Source organism: Grampus griseus (assembly GCF_964374135.1).
Source record: "Grampus griseus genome assembly, chromosome: 17".
In the NCBI taxonomy this organism is placed as follows: domain Eukaryota; kingdom Metazoa; phylum Chordata; class Mammalia; order Artiodactyla; family Delphinidae; genus Grampus; species Grampus griseus.
In genome coordinates this window covers 12,131,795-12,151,569 of record NC_139011.1, presented here as the reverse complement: position 1 = coordinate 12,151,569, position 19,775 = coordinate 12,131,795, and the positions used below count along the sequence as shown (strand labels likewise).

At 49.1% G+C, this 19,775-nt stretch overlaps 1 long non-coding RNA gene across 1 annotated transcript in view; it reads left to right on the top strand.

Annotated features, from left to right (window-relative positions):
• LOC309835539 overlaps nt 1-19,467 on the top strand; it is a 230,352-nt gene extending 210,885 nt beyond the window's left edge. Inside the window, exon 5 of the long non-coding RNA XR_014298019.1 lies at nt 19,256-19,467. This is a non-coding gene — a long non-coding RNA (uncharacterized lncRNA). The remainder of the gene's footprint in view (nt 1-19,255) is intronic.
• The last annotated feature ends 308 nt before the right edge of the window (nt 19,468-19,775 follow it).

Sequence of the window (19,775 nt, the reverse complement as noted above, 5' to 3'; positions counted from 1 at the left end):
ATGAAGTTTCGCTCGTTTGCCCGCAGCTCACCTCCTGCTATGTGGCCTGGTTCCTAACGGTACCGGTCCACCGCCCTGGGGGTTAGGGACCCCCGAGATACTGTTGTTGCCTTCATTCATTTTACAGGTGAGGAAACGGAAGCACAGAAAGCTTAAGTAATGTGGCCCAGCTCTCCCATCTAGTAGATGGTAAAACCAGGACTCAAAAGTGCAGTAGCTCTGGACCCCTCTGCCAGGGCCTTCCCCGGGGGCGCTCAGTGGATGGGCAGCGCACGAATCAAAGGGCCACGGTCCCATCTCTCAGGGAGGTTCTCCTTGAAGTTTCTGCACTGGGTTCAGGGCTGGCAGCATGGTAAAGAGAAGGGGACCTGGGTTGCAGTGTGGGCACTCCCATTCAATAACTGGGTGACTGTCGGCAAATCCCTCAACTTCACTGAGCCTTGCTGTTCTGAGCTCAGGCTGGGAGCAGTGCCAGTCGCCTGCGTGATAGGAAAGGAAAATCTGAGAGCCTATAGTGTGTGCTCTAAAAGTGTTACCTGCCTCGCTGTCTCAGAGGGCTTCTCGGTTTTGGTTAGAGTGTGTGCCACCCGCTTTCAGCCAGAAGTGGGGAGATCTTGGCTGGGGTGACAAGGAGAAGGACTGAGGCTCAGGTGCTGCAGGACATGGAGGGGGTTGGACTTCAGGCATCCCCTCCCCTCTCTTCTGCCCTTAGTGTGTCATTACCTTAAGTTGGAGTTTTCACTGACACACAGTTACAGGGCCAAGGGAGAGGAGTTTGGTGACCCCCTGCCCATGCCAGGAGATGGAAGGGCCCCCAAGAGCATCCTGAGTCTCTGGACGCTGTGGCAAAGAACTGCATTTTACTGGGAACCTCCCTCTCCCAGTGTCTTTCTCTCACTTCTGGGGTCTTTGCAGCCCCTGGATGACGCCCCCACCTGACCCAGAGACAGGGGCATTTAGAGTCATAGGGCCCTTGCTCCAGCAATTAGTTACGTGTAAGCCCATTCTGAAGGCAGAATGCGTTCTGATCCTGACTCCATCATTTACTAGCAATGTGATCATGGATGAGTTTCTTAATGACCCGGTGCCTTGGTTTCCTCACCTGTAGAATGGGATGCTGACAGTAGTGTGTGTCATTGGTAGACTGAACTATTGGTCCCAGTTCTTCACTCCTCCATCATAAAATTAACACATGCGTTCCTTTGCCGTGGCCTCAAGGTGGGCGAATGCACTTCTTCACCCTGTGACTTTGGTCTTGGCCGTGTGACTTGCTTTGGTTCATGGGATGTTAGCAATATCACTGGAGTGGAGGATGGAAACGTGTGGATGCAGTTGGGCTTGCTTTCCTGTGTGCCTTTCATCGTGACAACATGCCTTTGGTAGTATCCAACCCACAGAAGATGAGAGACTTGGAGCAGATTCAGAATTCACACCTAGCACGGAGCCAAGCTCAGACAGACCTTCCCTGTATCATCTAACTGCTAGCTGACTAACAGACACGTGAGTGAGAAATAAATGCTTATTATTGTATGCTGCTGAGTTGGCGGTATTCTGTTAATGCAGCATTCTTGTAGCCATAGTGACTAATATAACACCTCATGAAATTATTATAAAAATTATAATTAATAAAGTGAGTTGGTTCACATATTAGTTTCTTATTGCTGCTGTAACAAATGACCACAAATTCAGGGGCTTAAAACAACACAAATTTACTATCTTACAGTTCCATAGGGTAGAATCCAAGGTGGGTCCCACTGGGCTAAAATCAAGGTACACAGGGCTGGTTCTTTCTGGAGGCTCCAGGAGAGAGTCTGTTTCCTTGCCTCTTCCAGTCTAAATGCCACCTGCGTCCCTAGACTTATGGCCCCTTCCCTCGTCTTCAAGGCCAGCCACATGACCTCTTTTCACGCCTTTCTTCCTTAGTCACAGCTTTCTCTTCTGCCTCCCTCTTCCATTTTTAAGGACACTGCTGATTATATTGGATGCACGGAAACAATCCAGGATAATCTCACTATATTAAGGTGAACACATTAGCCATTTATTTCCATCTGCATCCTGAATTCCTCTTTGCCATGTAACCTAATGTAGCCACAGATTTCAGGGATTCAGGCATGGGCATCTTTGGGGGACCACTATTCTGCCTACCACAGCACGTCAGGCACTTAGAACAGGACCTTGTACGCACTGTGTACTTGTATACATACATGTTAGTATTATGATCAGCCTTAGTTTCGTCATCTGTGAGATGAGTGAGAGGTAGTCCCATCTGATGTCCACACAGATCCTCAGAAAAGCTTTGTTTTCCTGGACATGTTGCCCCCAGGAGACATATTGCATCCTTTGGTCTTGGATGGACTGGAGGCTGTGGGCTTATAGGAAGGGGGTGAGGTCAGTTTCCTAGCTGGCTTTGGAGCAGACCAGAGGTTCTTTAGGATGATGATGGTGCTTTCTGATTAAATATCGTAACAACTCTCCTTTTGTCCTCACTATCAGTCAGTAGAGCCCCTAGCACAGGGCACTGGCCAAACGACCAATGGGGCTGGGATGAGCCAGTCCAGAGCGGCCAGCCGGTATCTCCATGTGCCCAGCTGGTTCCGTCCTTCATTTGACAGATCCCTCTGACAACAGATTGCAGGGAAAAAGAAACTTCCTGGCACAATTGATACCAATTTGAAGGAAGCAGCTGGCTTTGGCGGGGGCAAGGAAACAAAATCCAGTGACACTGATAATGTCTCACCAGCCTGCGTTAATTGAGGAACTGCTGGGTGGCTGCAGGACACGTCCAGAGGCGTGGGAGGGTGTGAATTCCTACATAGGTGACTTAGAATCCAGTGTAGGAGCAGAGTGGTATTAACCATAGGAGGAGAGTAGCCTGGGTTTGGGGTTCCTGGGTTTTGAAGGTTCTGTCAGTGACTTACTGTGTTACCATGAGGTCAGTGACACCCTCTGTCCCCTGGTTTCCTTACAGTGGCAAAGTAGAGTTTGCTGGATTTCTTTCCCTTCCCAGTCAAAAGTAAACGCTATGGCAATGACCAATGCTTAAGATGAAACTAAGGAGAATCATGAAAAGAACTTGATAGCTCTTTGGACATCACCAAGCTTACCTGGGGAAATGAGGCCAGAGAGGTGAAGTATGGTCTAAGATCACACAGCCAGTTGGGGCTAAAGCCAGGTCCTGGAACTCACCATGGTTTCCTCCCTCCTTTTATTTTATGTATTTATTTATTTAATAAATTGTATTTATTTATTTATTTATGGCTGCGTTGGGTCTTTGTTGCTGCGCGTGGGCTTTCTCTAGTTGTGGAGAACGGGGGCTACTCTTCGTTGCAGTGTGCAGGTTTCTCATTGTGGTGGCTTCTCTTGTTGCAGAGCATGGGCTCTAGGCGCACGGGCTTCAGTAGTTGTGGCATGCGGGGTCAGTAGTTGTGGCTCGCAGGCTCAGCAGTTGTGGCACACTGGCTTAGTTGCTCCACAGCATGTGAGATCTCCCCGGACCAGGGCTCGAACCCGTGTCCCCTGCATTGGCAGGCAGATTCTTAACCACTGCTCCACTGGGGAAGTCCCCCTCCCTCCTCTTAAGTAGATGTCCCATGCTACCGTCTTTGTTGCTGTCACCTGTTGACTGAAGCAGAGATGGTCCATTTCAACCACGCCTGTTGACCTTTTACTCTAGGTTTATTCGCCACGTGGCTTTGGCGGGGCTGGTAGCTTCTTGCCACATGCTTCAGGCACCCCACGGTTCAATTTGACAGGCTCTAACTGCAAGTGTCATTTGTTTTGCTAATTGTGTGATTCATGACGGTAAATCGTGACTGTGGGCTGGGAATGTTGGGTTCAGGTTTGCAGGGCTAACTGATACAGAGTGGGGAAAATGCAGTGTGAGCGTTACTTTTATGTGTCAACTGGCCAGGCTGTGGTGTGTGTGTGTGTGTGTGTGTGTGTGTGTGTGTGTGTGTGTGTGTGTGTGTGTGTGTGTGTGTGTGTGTGTGTGTGTGTGTGTGTGTGTGTGTGTGTGTGTGTGTGTGTGTGTACACGGGCAGGAGAAATTGACTCCAACTCTCAATGGACAGAAATGGGAGGAATTCTGGGCAGACATCCGCTGGACATGGCCTACCCCAGGGTGCAAGTTGTACATTTCAGTTTATGACTCTCGGTCTGTCCTCTGTTTAACCTCTTGGGTTATCTGTTCTAATCTAGTGAGGGTGCACAGGAACTCTGGAGCCAGTCTACCTTGTTTCAGATCCAGCCTCTACCACGAACTGGCCCTGTGACCTTAGGCAAGTTTCCTATTCTCTCCATGCCTCAGATTCTTCAGGAAAATGGGCTCTTAGTACTACAGTAGATACATGAGCATTAGTTGAAATACATGTGTGTGTGTGTGCCTTTACCTGCACGTGTATATACACGTGTATGTATACACTTGCACATGTATATATATGTGAATATGAGCGCACACATAGAGATATATATGTATACATAAGCGTATCCGTATGTATACATGTATATATATATGAAATTCTGTGTATATGTGTCTATATACACATTCGTGGCTTTGTGTAGACATGTATATGTATATACACACATGTGGTTTTGTGCATTATACATGAGTATGTATATATGAAAGCATATGTGTGTATGTATATGTGAATATATGGTTTTATATATATATGCACACACACACATAATATATATAATTTAGTGCATAGCTCATACTGATACTTCCCTGTTTATACATGCGTTTGCAGCCTGCAGAGACGTCCCAGCCAGCCTTCCCCTTACTGGGCCCAGTCCCAGTATTTTACAGAGAAATTTTACAACTGGACCTGAGAGCTGGCGCCCCCGCTGCGTCTTGAACCGAGGCCTTCAGAGACCAGCGCCTGGTCCTTTTTTACCCCGGGAGCGGTTCCCATGCCCTTGGGGAGTGTCAGAAGCATCTATGGGGCCTGGTGAAATGCAGATTACTCACAGGCCCCACACCAGCCCTCCTGAAACCAAGAAGTAGACCCAGACTCTGAATATTTAACCAGTCGCCCGGGGGTGATTTGATGGAAACCCACCCCTCGCTGCTTCTGCTACCCGCTGCACTCCCAGCTGCCCGGTGCCACCTCTAATGGTACCATCTGCACTCTCTGGTGAAGATGCGCTCCCTTTCCCTCCCAGAAAAGCCTAGTGCATTCTACTCACGCACGCCAGGATCTCAGAGGGGCACAGACCACAGGGCCGGCCTCGCGTGTGGATTTGCAGTCGAATTTAGCTTTCCCACATCCCTGAGAAAGACATGCTATCCTGGCCTCACCTTTCCCAGGCTGAGCTGAGGTCAGCCTTAGCTCTGGGTAGCCAGACCACCCTGGGCCTCCTCCCCTTTCATAATGAGCGGATTTCTCCCAAGGTACGGCTTCTGGGTGATGCTACCCCATGGCTTTGTTAGTTCCCTGGGTCTCCCCACTAAGAAAAAAACAACTACCATTTATTGAACATCTGCACTGTCTACACACATCGCTCTGATTATTACCCTGCAGGAAAGATATTATCATCCTGAAGCTAGGAGATAATAAATAATCTACAAAAGGGCACGGAGCCAGCATTCAAACCCTGTTCACCTAACTGGAAAACACTTTTTTTTCACTATCCCAGAGGTGAGTTATGTAAGATTTATTTTCAAGGCCGTAGGTCCTAAATACTTCCCTTTAGCATATGTGAACAAAACCTTGCAGAGAATTTTTTTTTTTTTCTAATTTAAAATGTACAGACTGTCCTTGGGATTCCAAACACATTCCAAAAGTCAGGAGCTGCTCCAACGCTGGCCGAGTTGGAAGGCACATTAGGCGTGAGCCCGGCTGAGGCCGGTGACTTGGAATCACGGTGCTCACTGCCTTGCTCTGTTCAGTCTTTCAGCGGTAAACATGTTTTCTTCCCCACACTTTGGCATTCAGCACGAGTTAAATTCCAGGTTGTCAACTCTTGTAAAAAAGGGGTTCAGATCTTGGCGTTAAATCCTCCCCGTCGTGTGTGCAGGGCTGTGCTGTTGTGGAGCGCTCAGCCGATCCTCGTGGCTACCTGGAGAGGTCACCCACTTTACAGATGAGGAAAACAGAGGCTCATGTGCTAGAGTCATTGGCCTAGCTTTAAGTCCAAACACTAGTCTCCTCACAGCTACCGGGACTCCTTCTGTTTACTAGATCGTTAGGGGTGAGTTTGTGACGTGTAATCGAGTCTGCATTCAAATTAGGGGGAAAGATCACTCCCTCCTTCATGAGCTGGGGTCCCCTCTGCAAATATCGTAGAACATCTGACCACTGACTGCACTGATGTGTTTATGTGACCAGCTTCCCCGTGAAACGGGAGCTCTCTCTGCTTCACCTCCTTCCATCCTCCAGTGCATAACCCAGACTTGTGACGGCCTCTTCCTAAGATGCATCGGATAAATTAAATGAACAGTGGTTCTTACCAATCAAACCACTCTGGGAGAATTGAACTCTTCTCTGGGCACCAGTTTTCCTTCATTTCTTATTACAAAGCACAAGATATCTCCTCCAGAAAAATCCACAAACCCAGACAAACAAAAGGAAGAAGCAAAAAACACTTGTTATCACTAAGAGGTGACTAATTAAATGAACTAAAGCATATGCATATATATATAATATATATATACACACACACATATACACACATACATATCTATATATACACACACATATATACACGTACATATCTATATATATATACACATATCTATATATACACATACACACACATATATATGCACACATACATATCTATATATATACATACACACACATATATATACTTGTAATAGTGTGGCTGTCTACACATACACATTAGTTTGTAAATAGCTCTTTTACTAAATATATGATAAATATCTTCCCACATCAACACATGCACTTCTGCTTCATCACTGTTTGATTGTTGGGACACCCAGCTTTACTGTGTTTCAGCCATAAGTGGCAGAGACCCTCCAGTGTTTCTTAAGCATCTGGGACAGACGCTTGCTTATGAATTCAGCTTCTGCACTGCTATAAATGATGCTCATCGTTAAATCTTTACAACTATATTTTCCTATTTTATTAGGATAGAGTCCCTTAAAATAGAATGGGTGAAACAAGGGCTCTTCAGGTTGTTTAGTTTGCCACATTCCACTTCAGGAAGTTTGGACAGTTTCTCTTTCTACCACCACGTGGGAGACCACCGTGTCCTGAGCCATCCACAGCAGGACCCTCTTCTCTCAGCACCTGGCAAAGCGCCAGACACATGGCTCAGCCCACGTGCCCCTTCTTCAGAGGCCCTCCCTCCCCGTGGACTGTGACCTGCCTCTGCTTTCCTCCTTCAAGCCCTTGGTTTCTGGAACACAAGTCTCAAGTCAATGAAATCATGATATGTGGTGTTTGGAGCTGAGCCTGAGTAGGTCTGGTTCCCTGTTGTGTCCTGGTGGCCAGCACAGTGTTTTATAATGGTCAGAAGCAAGGGTTTAAGTCAGGAAGACCTGGATTTACTGTGACTCCGCTGCTTCGCTCACCTAAATCTTCACTTTCTCAGCTGAGTTATCACGTGACCCACCTCGCACAAAGATGGTGAGGTTTAAATGAGATATGGCGCATAGCTTAACGTGTGGTCTTTGGTGACTGACTTCTTTCACTTGGCATGATGGTTTCAAGGTTCATTCACATCATCTCCTGTGTCTGTACTTCACTCCTCCTTATGCCCAGACAATGTCCCATTGTATGGATGTACCACATTTTATTTGTTCATTCGTCAGCTGATGGACGTGGGGTTTTTCCATTTTTTGGTTATTATGAATAATGCTCCTCTGAAGGTACACGGTTTTGTGTGGATGTATGTTTTCATCTTTCTTGAGTGTGTATACCTGGGAGGGGAACTGCTGGGTCATATGGTAACTGTCTGGGTAACGTTTTGAGTAACTGCCGGATTGTTTTCCGAAGCGCCTACAGCTGTTTTTCGTTTCCACCAGGACCTGCCTGTTCTTCCTCATCATTCATGCTCATCTTTAAACATAACATGATTCCATTTATATGAATTTTTGGAGCACGCAGAATTAATCAGCGGTGCTAGAACTCAGTCCAGTGGTTGCCTCTGGGAGGAGGGCAGAGGGCGCTTTCCGGGTGAGAGAAATGTTTTGTGTCTTTAGTTGGTGGTTTAGTGTGTTTGGTGTATGCATTTGTCAGAACTCATCAAACTGTTCCTTTAAGATCTGGACATTTCACTGAGTGTTAATTATGCCTAAATTAAAAAAAAAAAACATACAACTGACAAAAACCTAGGTGCCAGGTGGGGGGGGGGGAGAAAAAAAACCCATAAATTATGTCCTGACATGACTTATCTTACCCACCTTCCCTGGACAGAGAGCCTGCGCCTGGCAGGCAAGGCCAATTGTAAAAGGCTCTTAATTGATGAGATTAACTGCGTCTCAGTAGGGAGCCTCGTTAACATCAAGGGGGGGGGGGAGAAAAGGAGGTTATTTTTCACTCTGGAAACTTGGGGATGGCTGGAAGGGGGGCCTGGGGTGCATTTGGAGGGCTGTTCCCTGCAGTGGGGGAAGGCGGCAGTGGGAGATCCTGACTCAGACCCCTGCATACTAGAGCTGCATTTCCCTTTGGTATTAAGATCCTTTTTTTTTTTTTTGGATCATTTTCTCAGTTGGTACAAAAACCTATGCTCCATTTTCATCTACGGGGAGGAAGAGACCAACCTGATTTTTTTTTTCTTTTTTTTTTTTGGTACGTTTTCTAAGGCTGCATCATCCAGCAGAACAAAGGGTTTAGACAGAACACTGTTTAATCCTTCTGAAATGCATTAGTGGCTGATGAACAGACAACAGGAAACAAACAACAACGAAGTGAAAGGTTTTTATCTCTCCCTCTCAGAATCTGCGAAGAAATATGGATTGACATAAATTCACAGAAGATTAGGATTGGATAGGCATCACTAATTACCCATGTTTAAAAAAAATCGGTATTATAAAATTGTTGATGAAATTGCAAAACTTGTATCGTTTTATTTGTAGGATAGAAAAAGTATGTTATTTGGTGGGAAGAAGAAACTAATATAAACAATATAAACACCATTATTTTGGGGGAGGATGTGATTACTTGCGGGTTTTTTTCTTATTGCTTATCTGTGATTTATTTTTCCCAATGACCATTTATTGTTTGTGAATTATTATCTTTTTTATTATTATTATTTTTTTTGTGGTACGCGGGCCTCTCACTGCTGCGGCCTCTCCCGTTGCAGAGCACAGGCTCCGGACGTGCAGGCTCAGCGGCCATGGCTCACGGGCCCAGCCGCTCCGCGGCATGTGGGATCTTCCCGGACCGGGGCACGAACCCATGTCCCCTGCATCGGCAGGTGGACTCTCAACCGCTGCGCCACCAGGGAAGCCCTGTTTGTGAATTAAATTTTTAAGGAATTATTTTGGTTTTCTCACTGATTGGAGAGATCAGTTTCCTTCACCTGCCCTCTCTCTAAAACAGACCCTCCTTTTCCCTCCCAGCCATGCTTGCGGCTTATGAATTTTAAGGCAGCACTGCATAACGCATTGAACATGAACTTTGGGGTTAGCCAGATCAGAATTCAATCTTACAGGATGGTGGGCAAGTCACAGATCTTTTCTATGTCTTGGTTTCCTCATCAGAAGAATGGAACTGATAATCCTTTCCCCGATCAATTGATATGAAACGTATATGGGAAAACCCCAGCACGGTACTCGGTCCTTCCTATCAGTTCACTCCTTTGCCAACCCCTTTTCGCCTGGCATCTTCCCAATACCTTGGAAACTAGCATTCGGCATTACAGTCCAGATGACTTCTGCTGACTGGGCTACATCTCTAATCACTGCAGAAACTTAAAGACACCCGCAGATAATGTTTGGTGTGTGTGTGTGTTCACGCACACCCACAAGCACCTGTGTAGCACTTGTGCGTGTGGCTCGACATTAAACAAAACCTCCCTCCCCGTGAGTGAGTTAGGACTGCTGGAGCCGGAGTCTGTCACTAACCAAAGGTAGAACCAATGGCAACAAACAGCTGGGTGACAGCACTATTTACACATCCTCCTGCAGTACCAGCGCTTTGCAGTGGTGGTTTCGGTCTTCAAGCCTCTTCCCGCAAATCTTGAAAGCAGATGCAGACCCAGGCCGCCTGAGTGTGAGCATCCGTTTTTCCAGGACTAGGGGAGGGGCTCAGTAGAGGGTGAGTCAGGGTTTTGCAAAGTGTGTTTACACTGGTGGAACGCGCAGGGCGCACGTGGGCAGAAGCGATGTGCACACATGCAAAACAGGAGCCGCTGCCCTGTCATCTCTGTTTCACCTCCCCTGCTTCGGTCCCCTTCACAGCCTTCCTTTGTCCTCCAGAATTACCTACCCTAGGTCCTTTTCTCAGCTTCTTTTTATGGCAGTGGTTTTCAAACTTTAGTTTGCAAATGATCACCTGGGAATCTTGCCAAAGTGCAGGTTCCTAGGTTCCTCCACCTGATTTTCTGATTCAGTGTCTTGGCAGGGGGCGTTGGGGGTCGGGGAGTGGTGATGCCTGGAAAAAGGCATTTTCACCAAACATCTCAGATAGGTCCGTTTGACTAGGAAAGCACTATAAGCAGAGTGCCTGGGACCTGTCAGTATTTCAGGCCCCTACAAACAAGGTAGAAAACTAACAGATACAATTATTAGTATCGAAATAAAAAGGAAGCTGCAAAACCGAAATAGTGTTACCTGTTTGTATGTAACTTTATAGCAGCTTATCAAGTTCTACTCAACTTTTGCAGTTACAGGGGAATTTTTTTTTTAGTGGAATTTGGGTAGGTTTAATATATTTGATATGCTGTATGCTAGGCCTACAGAAGCCATGAAAAACTCCAATCCCGTGGTCCCTGCTCTTAGAAGTATAGCCCTAGGTTATTTCTTGTTCCTAGCATTTTCAGTCTGGAGGCACCCTTAAAAAATGTTCTTCTGGGGCTTCCCTGGTGGCGCAGTGGTTGAGAGTCCGCCTGCCGATGCAGGGGACGCGGGTTCGTGCCCCGGTCCGGGAAGATCCCACATGCCGCGGAGCAGCTATGCCCGTGAGCCATGGTCGCTGAGCCTGCGCGTCTGGAGCCTGTGCTCCGCAACGGGAGAGGCCACAGCAGTGAAAGTCCCGCGTACCGCAAAAAAAAAAAAAAAAAAGTTCTTCTTCGATGGTCAGGTTTTACCACCAGGGAGCCTGAGGCCTGGAGGGAGATTGACTCACCCATGGTCACACGGCAAGTTCCTTGAAGCATCCAGACTAGAGCCAGCATTCACAACTCATGTGCGTGTGCGCAAGTGTGCGTGGGTTTGTGATATCCCCCCAGCGGTCTCTTCCTCATCTCTCTTTCATTCTGGCTTCTCTTCCATTTGGTCTCATCCTCAGGCCAGTCGGATATCCAGTCCCAAGCCCTGAGGGGAGGGAAGGAAGGGAACGAGGGTCTCAGGGTCAAAACTGTAACAATAAATAGACTTTGCACGTGGCAAGGCCAGTCTTCAGCTTAATCCCCAGCAGGGGAAAAAGGGCCGCATCACTCCCTGAAGCTGAGGCAGGAAGAGCTGAAAGGCTTCTCTGTAGCCCCTTGTGCAGTACTACGTGCTGGGTGTCGTATGCACTGGGGGCACTGATGTAAAGCTGACACAGCCGCCACCCTCAGGGAACTTACGTTTATTCATTGATCCATTCATTCCACAGATACCTGCTGAGCACCCTGCTAGGTGCCCCGCACTCTAAACAAGGCAGATGCAGAGTTCAGCTCCTAGTTGGAGAGACAGGCAATTAGCAAGGTGACGGATCTCCACACACGGGAAGACACTTTCAGGGAGTGCCAAGTACTAGGAAGGAAATACAAGAAGCTAATGAGAAGGGGAGGGAGGGTGCAGGGCACGCCCCGAGGCAGGGTGGCACTTACTCCAGTGCTGGGTGGCCTCTCCCCCTGGGCATAGACCAGCAGCCCTGTCAGCAGTGCACGTCACCTCGGAGGCCAGGTGACATATTGGAAAGTAGACGGTCTCTGGGTTCCAAAGCCTGTGTCCTCTCTGAGCTGTGTTCCATGTCCCTGTAGGAAGATGAACATGTTAGTGTTATAACTGGCCTTGGTTGGCTACTGATTCTGTGCTAGAGACGCCTTCAGGGGCTCCACGTGCATCATCCCCCTTAGTGGTCCCAGCACTGTCACGGCGGGTACTATGAGTATTGGGCCAGTTTGCAGAAAAGGAAACTGAGGCATGGGACGATAAGTAGCTTGTTCACGACCATGTGCAGGCTAGGGAGTGGAGCCAGGATGTACCCCCAGATGACTTGCCTCTAGAACCCTTGTCTTACCCACTCTGCCTTACGGCTTCTGGAATCACTCCCTTCTTCCCCTGGGAGCTGTGCGAAATCACTGTGATGTTGGGAGGAGAGCCCGGACTGTGGAGCCAGGTCCAGGCCGTACCATCTGAGCACCTCAACCTCTTTGAGCCCCAAATCTCTCTCATTTATAAACTGAGAATAAGGATTTCTACCTCGTGGGGTTGTTAAAAGGACCCACGGAAATGGCAGTATTTGAGGGTGTTCGGCACTTCATAAATGCTTTTAAACACGTTAAAATAAATTCTTTTTTTTTTTTTTTTTTTTTTTTTTTTTTGTGGAGCATGGGCTCCAGGCTCACGGGCTTCAGTAGTTGTGGCACGGGCTCAGTAGTTGTGGCTTGCAGGCTCCAGAGCGCAGGCTCAGCAGTTGTGGCGCATGGGCTTAGTTGCTCCGCGGCATGTGGGATCCCCCCGGAGCAGGGCTCGAACCCGTGTCCCCTGCATTGGCAGGTGGACTCCTAACCACTGCGCCACCAGGGAAGCCCTAAAATAAATTCTTGCTGGTTGAATGAATGGACAGTAAATTCCATGTTCTCTGAAAGGTGACCTGCTTCAGGACATTCATTTTTTTCTGACTCTCTGCCTTTTGGAGATTAGGATTCCACTGCCTGGCCTGCTGTGACCAGTTGTGGCCAACGCGTCGCAAGCAGACGGACTTGCCTTTTCTGGCCTTCACGTGAAACGCTAGTGAGGGACTTTCCAGGTACCTCTCTCTCTCTCTCCCTCTCCCTCTGTCTCTGTCTCTCTCTCTCTCTCCCCCACCCCCATCAGGCCCTGGCACCCAGCAGTGTAGGGGCTGCCCTGTCAGCCTGGTCTGGGCGGTGCTGGCACTGGCATCCGTCTCTGACTCTGATGGGCATACAGCCTGAATGAGCCGTGAGCCCTCACCGTTTTAAGACGCTGGAATTTGAGGATGTGAGTTAGCGCACCAAAACGTCACCTGACTGATAGGACCTGCGAGGCAAAGACATTTGACCCGTCACCCTGGGTGGATCGGTAGGGGCTGCCAGGATCCCCAAGTGGCAAAAAATTCTGAGGTCCTACCTGGGGTCACGGGGAAGTGTGCTGTGATGGGTGGGTGACGGCAGCCATGCTGGCAGATGGGATGTGAAGGGCCGGTACCCTGCGCCTCCCTCCCTGCTGTGCCTTCAAAGGGGTTTACTAACTGAGTTCTTTCTCTAGTCCGCCCTGAGGGCTGCCCCCAGACCCATCTCCCCATAAACTTCTCTCGTCGGCCACAGAACTGTCTGCAGTCCCCACTCTGTCTTTCCCGGCACTGATTCCTCTGCCTTGCTTTCAGGGTCCTCAAAATTCTGGCCCTAACACACCCTCCCAGGACGCCCAGATGTTTTCTTTCTGTTCTAGACTTCAGGGGCTCCTCACCTGACGTTAGCATGCAACACCCCTCCCCGCATCCAGCCCGTCACCTCCTAAGTGCTGCCGCCCGTCACCCACTCCCCTACCGTATCGCCATCCTTCACATCTGGGTTCTCAGAGGACTTCCCTTTGCAGCCCGCAGGGACCTGCCCTCCTGCCCCTAGACCATACAGTGCCCACACGCCATCCATCTTCCACTGTCTTGTCTTGTTATCTTTCACTCCATTCTTCACGGTTATCTGACATTCCTCATGTCAAAGCTTTGACTCCCTACCTAAGTTTGACACTCAAAGAATGGCCTTGGTGTTGCAATTCCGCATCACAGTGTCTTGGCGATAACAGGCACTTGAGAAACAAGTTTTTAAAGAATTGGTTGGATCAGTGGTGCAGGGGTAGGGAGTAGAAGGGGAGAAACCAGAGCCAGATCATCTAAGGATCTCTCCCTCTCTTCATTTTCCAGTCCACTCTGGCTCTCCCCTCTCCCAGGCCAGACTGTCCTGCCATGGCTGGTACCGTCCAGGTGTTTCTGTCCACTCCCTGAAATGAAATGCTAAGCTTCTAATCGAAAGGTCAGCGTTGAAGCAGCCCAGCTCAAGCCATCGCTGTTCCAGACCCTGGGACCAGAGAAGCACAGGATGTCTGGGTAGGGTGAGAGCAGGCAGCGAATCAGCTCTCGGAGGCAGGGGGATGCTTCCCAGGGAAACTGATGTTGAAGTTGAGCTGGGAGGGAGGTGTAGGAATTAGCCTGACTGAGGGCAGAGGAGTGCTCGGTGAACACCCCGGTCTGCAGAGAAGCCTGAGGGCTGGGGAGATGGAGTCAGGGGTGCAGGAGCCACCAGGGAAGTTAAAGAAAAATTCTAAAGAATGCCCGGAACCCCAGAGCCGTAATCCACTGCATTCCAGCTCTGATTTTCACTCCTGCACGTTCCCTTCCATCCCTCAGGTATGTGCAGAGATTTTATAGAGTTACTTTCTCAGTGAATGTAGGACTTTTAAATTGCAGTTTTTCATGCAAACATTTCCGTTGTTATTCCTCTGATTTTCCTTCTTTCCCAGGTGGACTTAGGCTGCTGCCCCTCCCGCCCTAACTTTCCCATTAGCCCACTGCGCTCTTCAGAACTGCCTGTGTGAGAGCGGTCACTCTATGTGCAGACAGATCTCATAAGAGGAAAATAGAGCATCAGGGAAGTCGGGGGTGGGGGGAAGTGGCGCTCACCAGAACAGTGTGACTGTGGCGACCCGTTCGCCGCAAGTCACCAAGAGCTAGAATGATAGGATTTGGAATTCATTCTAAGAATTGGTAAGGAACCTCCATGGCTAGTGGCGGCATATATCGTTCTTTGGGCAAAACTATTTGCCAGGAGTTGTCAAAGCATCACTTTGACCTTGTGTCCCTATTTGGGGAATGTATTTGAAAGACGTGTTCCAGGAGGAGAGAAGGGGGTGGTGTGCGGGGAAGGGGTTTTTTTAGAACCTGATGCATTTAGGGGCAAAACTGGAAACAAAATGGCGCTCAGGGACACATGGCATTTCTGTCCCACCAAACCTTGCCCAGACTTCTGAGGGATCATGGCGCAGAAGAGGAGGCCACCTTAAGGACAGCAGTGACAATCTGCGATGTGACAGTCACATACGGCATTATATCCTTCCCGGGATTGTGGGAAGTTAGAGAGAGAGATCAGCTCTCCATTGGGAAGAAACTGTCAGACTCCTTCCTACTACTGCCAGCGTGTTTGCTCCGTGCCCCAGATGGTACCTACTGTTCTGTTCTGATTAGGTATCTGTTTTTCATTTTGACAAACAGGATTCTGTTACAGATCTCCCTCTGTTTTTCTTTTTACTCAGTACTGTCTTTTTTTAGATCCTTGTTGGTCTGTGTGCACCTAGCTCATGTGAGGGGCTGTGTCTGCCCTCCCCTTGCTGTAGGTCCTGCCTTGTTTATCTCCTTCGGCCCCTGCTGACAGCCGTTAGGGAAACCCAGCCAGGTTCGGTGATGAACACCTCACATCTGTCCCCGGGTGGCCTGTGGGAGAGTTTCTCTGGTACAGATCCAGGGCTGGGATGGGTGAGTCATTGTGCCACTCAGACTTCATTTCACAAGTGCTGCCAGATTGTTTTCCAGAATGACTGTACCTGTTTGCCTTTCCACCAGTGGTGCTCAGGAGTTTCTGTTTCCCCATGTCCCTCCCAGCACCTGGTGTTGTCAGCTGTACCAGAAGGATGCCTCTGATGGCTCAGGCACATCTGGGCACAGGATTCGCTTCTCTGAGACGCCCTTTTCTGCTGCAGTCGTCACCTTATCAGGAAGAATGTCAGGCAGGAAAAGGGGGTCTTTCACTGCAACTCTCTGTCTTCTATTAGGGAAGAAAATGTCCCCAGAAATCTCCAGTTGACTTCCCCTTATGTCTCATTGGCCAGATGGGGCCAGATGTCCTCCTAAGCCAGCCTCTGACAGAGGTAATAGGAATGCCTCTTCTGTGGGTATTGCTGCCTGCTCAGGACCCGAACAGAACAGGGACTGTCTGCGTGAGGATGAAGAGAGCATCGGACAGTTACTCCACCACCCGTAGAGTCTTCCACGCCAGATCTCTAATTGTGCCAATTTTTTGAGTGCACGCTGCCACGCTGCCAAATGGTGATGAACCATTTGTGGAGAATTTCAGAAGCACGTGTCTACAGCCTTGGAGTTAGAACTGGGCCGCTCGTTTCGGAATCTGTCATTCTTCTTGGCAAGTGGACATCAGACCTGGTCCCCCACAGCTGCCCCTACTTAGATTTCTGTACGAGCTCCCCACAGAAGAGGTCAGTATAGAGACTCAAGGGCAGAGTGCCACTGTTCCTGCCTGTGCCGTGATTGCAAGGCAGAATGCCAGCTGAGGACAGGTGGGGAAGGACACCAGTCCAGGAATAGTACCATCGCAGGCAGCAGCGTCCTCATCGTCAGCCACGTGTGTGCTGTAGTAACCTTTGTGTTTGTGCTTAACCAAAGAAATTAACTTGTAATGATTAACTTCTGTAATTTATTGAGCACTTACTCAGTGTCAGGTAGCCCAGGAAGCATTTTACTTTCATGATCTTGTAACACACACACACACACACACACACACACACACACACACACACACCCCGACAGCCTCGTGAGAGCATTTTTTTGTGATGGTTAAAGCACGGGCTCCAGTCAAACCACCTATGGAATCCCAGTGATGACATTTATTAGCTGTGTGACCTTGGGCAAGATACTTAACCTTTCTGTGCCTCAACTTTCTCATTTGTACACCAAGAACAACAATGGTATGTTACAAGTACTCAATGAGTTGATAAAACGCTTAGAATAACACTGGCTTAGAGTACACACACAGCTCACACTTGATAAATATTAGTTGTTGTTGCCATTTTAAAAAACGAAGAAACCAGAGGCTCAGAGACATCCACTTACCAAATGTCAGACAGCCACGAGCAGCAGGGACACAACCCAAGAGTTTCTGATTCGAGAGCTGGCCCCTTATCCATCCAGCTAGACATCATCGGTAGCCACGTGGCTCAAGGGAACACCATCATTACTCTCCTAATCAGTAGAATAAAGTTTCAGCTGAAGACCCAGTGATACTTTTGGTAAAGAAATAGCTTCCAGCCACCAACCATAAAAATATAGCAGGGCTTCCCTGGTGGCGCAGTGGTTGAGAGTCCGCCTGCCGATGCAGGGGACACGGGTTCGTGCCCCGGTCCGGGAAGATCCCACATGCCACGGAGCAGCTGGGCCCGTGAGCCATGGCCGCTGGGCCTGCGCGTCCGGAGCCTGTGCTCCGCAACGGGAGAGGCCACAACAGTGAGAGGCCCGCGTACCGCAAAAAACAAACAAACAAACAGAACTGAGCACAGCCAGTGCTGCTTGTTCCATAATTAGGGTTTTCCACATTACCTGACATTTTGTTTCTTATCTCAATTTGCACGTACACATTTACACAAAGTAGAAGCGTTATGTCCCCCGACTCCATTTTAGTCACTGGAAATCTCTGGAAACCAGGGCTTAAGGATCTTCTGGAAGAGATTTTTCCTTGCCTAACTAAGTGAGCTGGAATCAGGAGCCGCTGGGATTTTTAGAGAGCTGGGATTTTAGAGAGCCGCTGGGATTTTTCTAGTGTCTGTTGGTGTGAGGCAAATAGGCAGGGTGAACACCCCGCTCTGCAGAGAAGCCCGAGGGCTGGGGAGATGGAGTCAGGGGTGAGCAGGTCTGCCACACAGGACGTCCCCTCGCTGAATTCCTCCACATTTCTGAGCATTTTCAGACATAGGCTTGCTGGGTGTGTGGTCAGCCTGAAGAAAGGGTCGCAGGCTTAGTGGTGCGGCTTTAAGCAAAAAAGTTGGCTTAATGGCCTGAATTTCCTGGGAGGACTTTTAAACCTAACCCTGTGTAACAAGTGACTCAACTATCTTTTTTTTTTTTTTAATTGAACGTCCCTCCCTCCCTTTACTTTCCTTCTTTCCTTCTCTCTTTCCTCCCCTCCCTCCCTTCCTTCCTTGGCATACAGTCACACCACTGAAAAGAGTCAAAAGGTCCAGAAAGATATGCAATGAAAGTAAAATGTCCCCCTCAATTTCCACTTCCCCAGCCAACAGGTCTTCCTTGCAGGAGGCAGTCAGCGTCAGAAGAGTCTTGTCTGTCGTCCTAGAGACGGTCTATGCATATACAAGACAATCCGTGTGTGTCTAGTGTTCCCTTTTTTACTGGACGCATCTGTGTCTTATCGCTCCATGGTCTGTCGTTCTTTCCCACCCTCCTGAGGCCTCCACGCCCATTCGCTTCTTACCAGCTATTGCCATTGTCCTCTTCGAAGGCACACAGGGCCTATTCCCCGGGCATGTGTGACGACATGGGGACATCCATGATAACGTGGCTTTGGACCCCAGAGTAGTCCAGCCTGGTCGGTGGAGAATGCCTTGGTTTCGGGAGGCCCTGGGCTCTGCCTGATGTCCCCCCTGCAGGCAGGAAGGCTGGGGGGCAGAGTCCAGAAATGGTTCACACCACGGGTGGCCCTCTGGGGAACCCGCTTCTCCCCCTTAAAGGGCAGCCTGAAGAACTCTTTCTCTTGATTCGGGTCACCAGGTGCAGAATCACACACCCAAGCGATAGCTGAGGCCATTGTTCCTCAGATTTGAGCCACACATCAACTTCCAGGAGCCCTTAGTAAACGCAGATTCTGTGTCAGTTAATCCGTGTGGGGCTGAGATTCTGCACTAATGAGGAGCTCCCAGGCGCTGCTGCTGCTGCTGGCCTGTGGCCAGCCCATTCTGAGTACCAAGGAAGCACCTGGTGGTCCTTCCCACCCCTCCCCACCCCGCCAGCACGCGGTACCAGACCCCATCCATGGAGCGCTAGGTCTCTCGTGCACAGATTCCAGCTCCGACCCCAGGGAGCGGTTTCATGTACATTGTCACAGTTCGTCTTCCTCACCATCCACTGAGGTGTGCTAGTGTAATCCTTTTTTTATTTTTTAGATGAGGAAACTGCTACTCAGAGACGTTAAACAACTTGGCAGATGTTGCACAGCTAGTAAGTGACAAAGGTGAAAGTCCAAGTGTGAAGGTCATTTCTTGTCACTGTGGTCCCCCACGAGCCCATGGACGAGTGTGGTCCTCCTGGAATGGGAGGGGTCTGCTCTTAATGAACAGGTTTGGATGGTGAGTGTCATTTTCTCTTCTCTCCCACTCTTTATCTCCGAGATTTTTTTTTTTTTTTTTTTTTTTGCGGCACGCGGGCCCCTCACTGTTGTGGTCTCTGCCGTGAGGAGCACAGGCTCCGGACGCGCAGGCTCAGTGGCCATGGCTCACAGGCCCAGCCGCTCCGCGGCATGTGGGATCCTCCCGGACCGGGACACGAACCCATGTCCGCTGCATCGGCAGGCGGACTCTCAACCACTGCGCCACCAGGGAAGCCCCATCTCCGAGATTTTTATCCTGGCTTCTTCTTTTCAGGAGACTGGGAAACACTTCACAAAGGGGATGGTCCCAGCAGTAA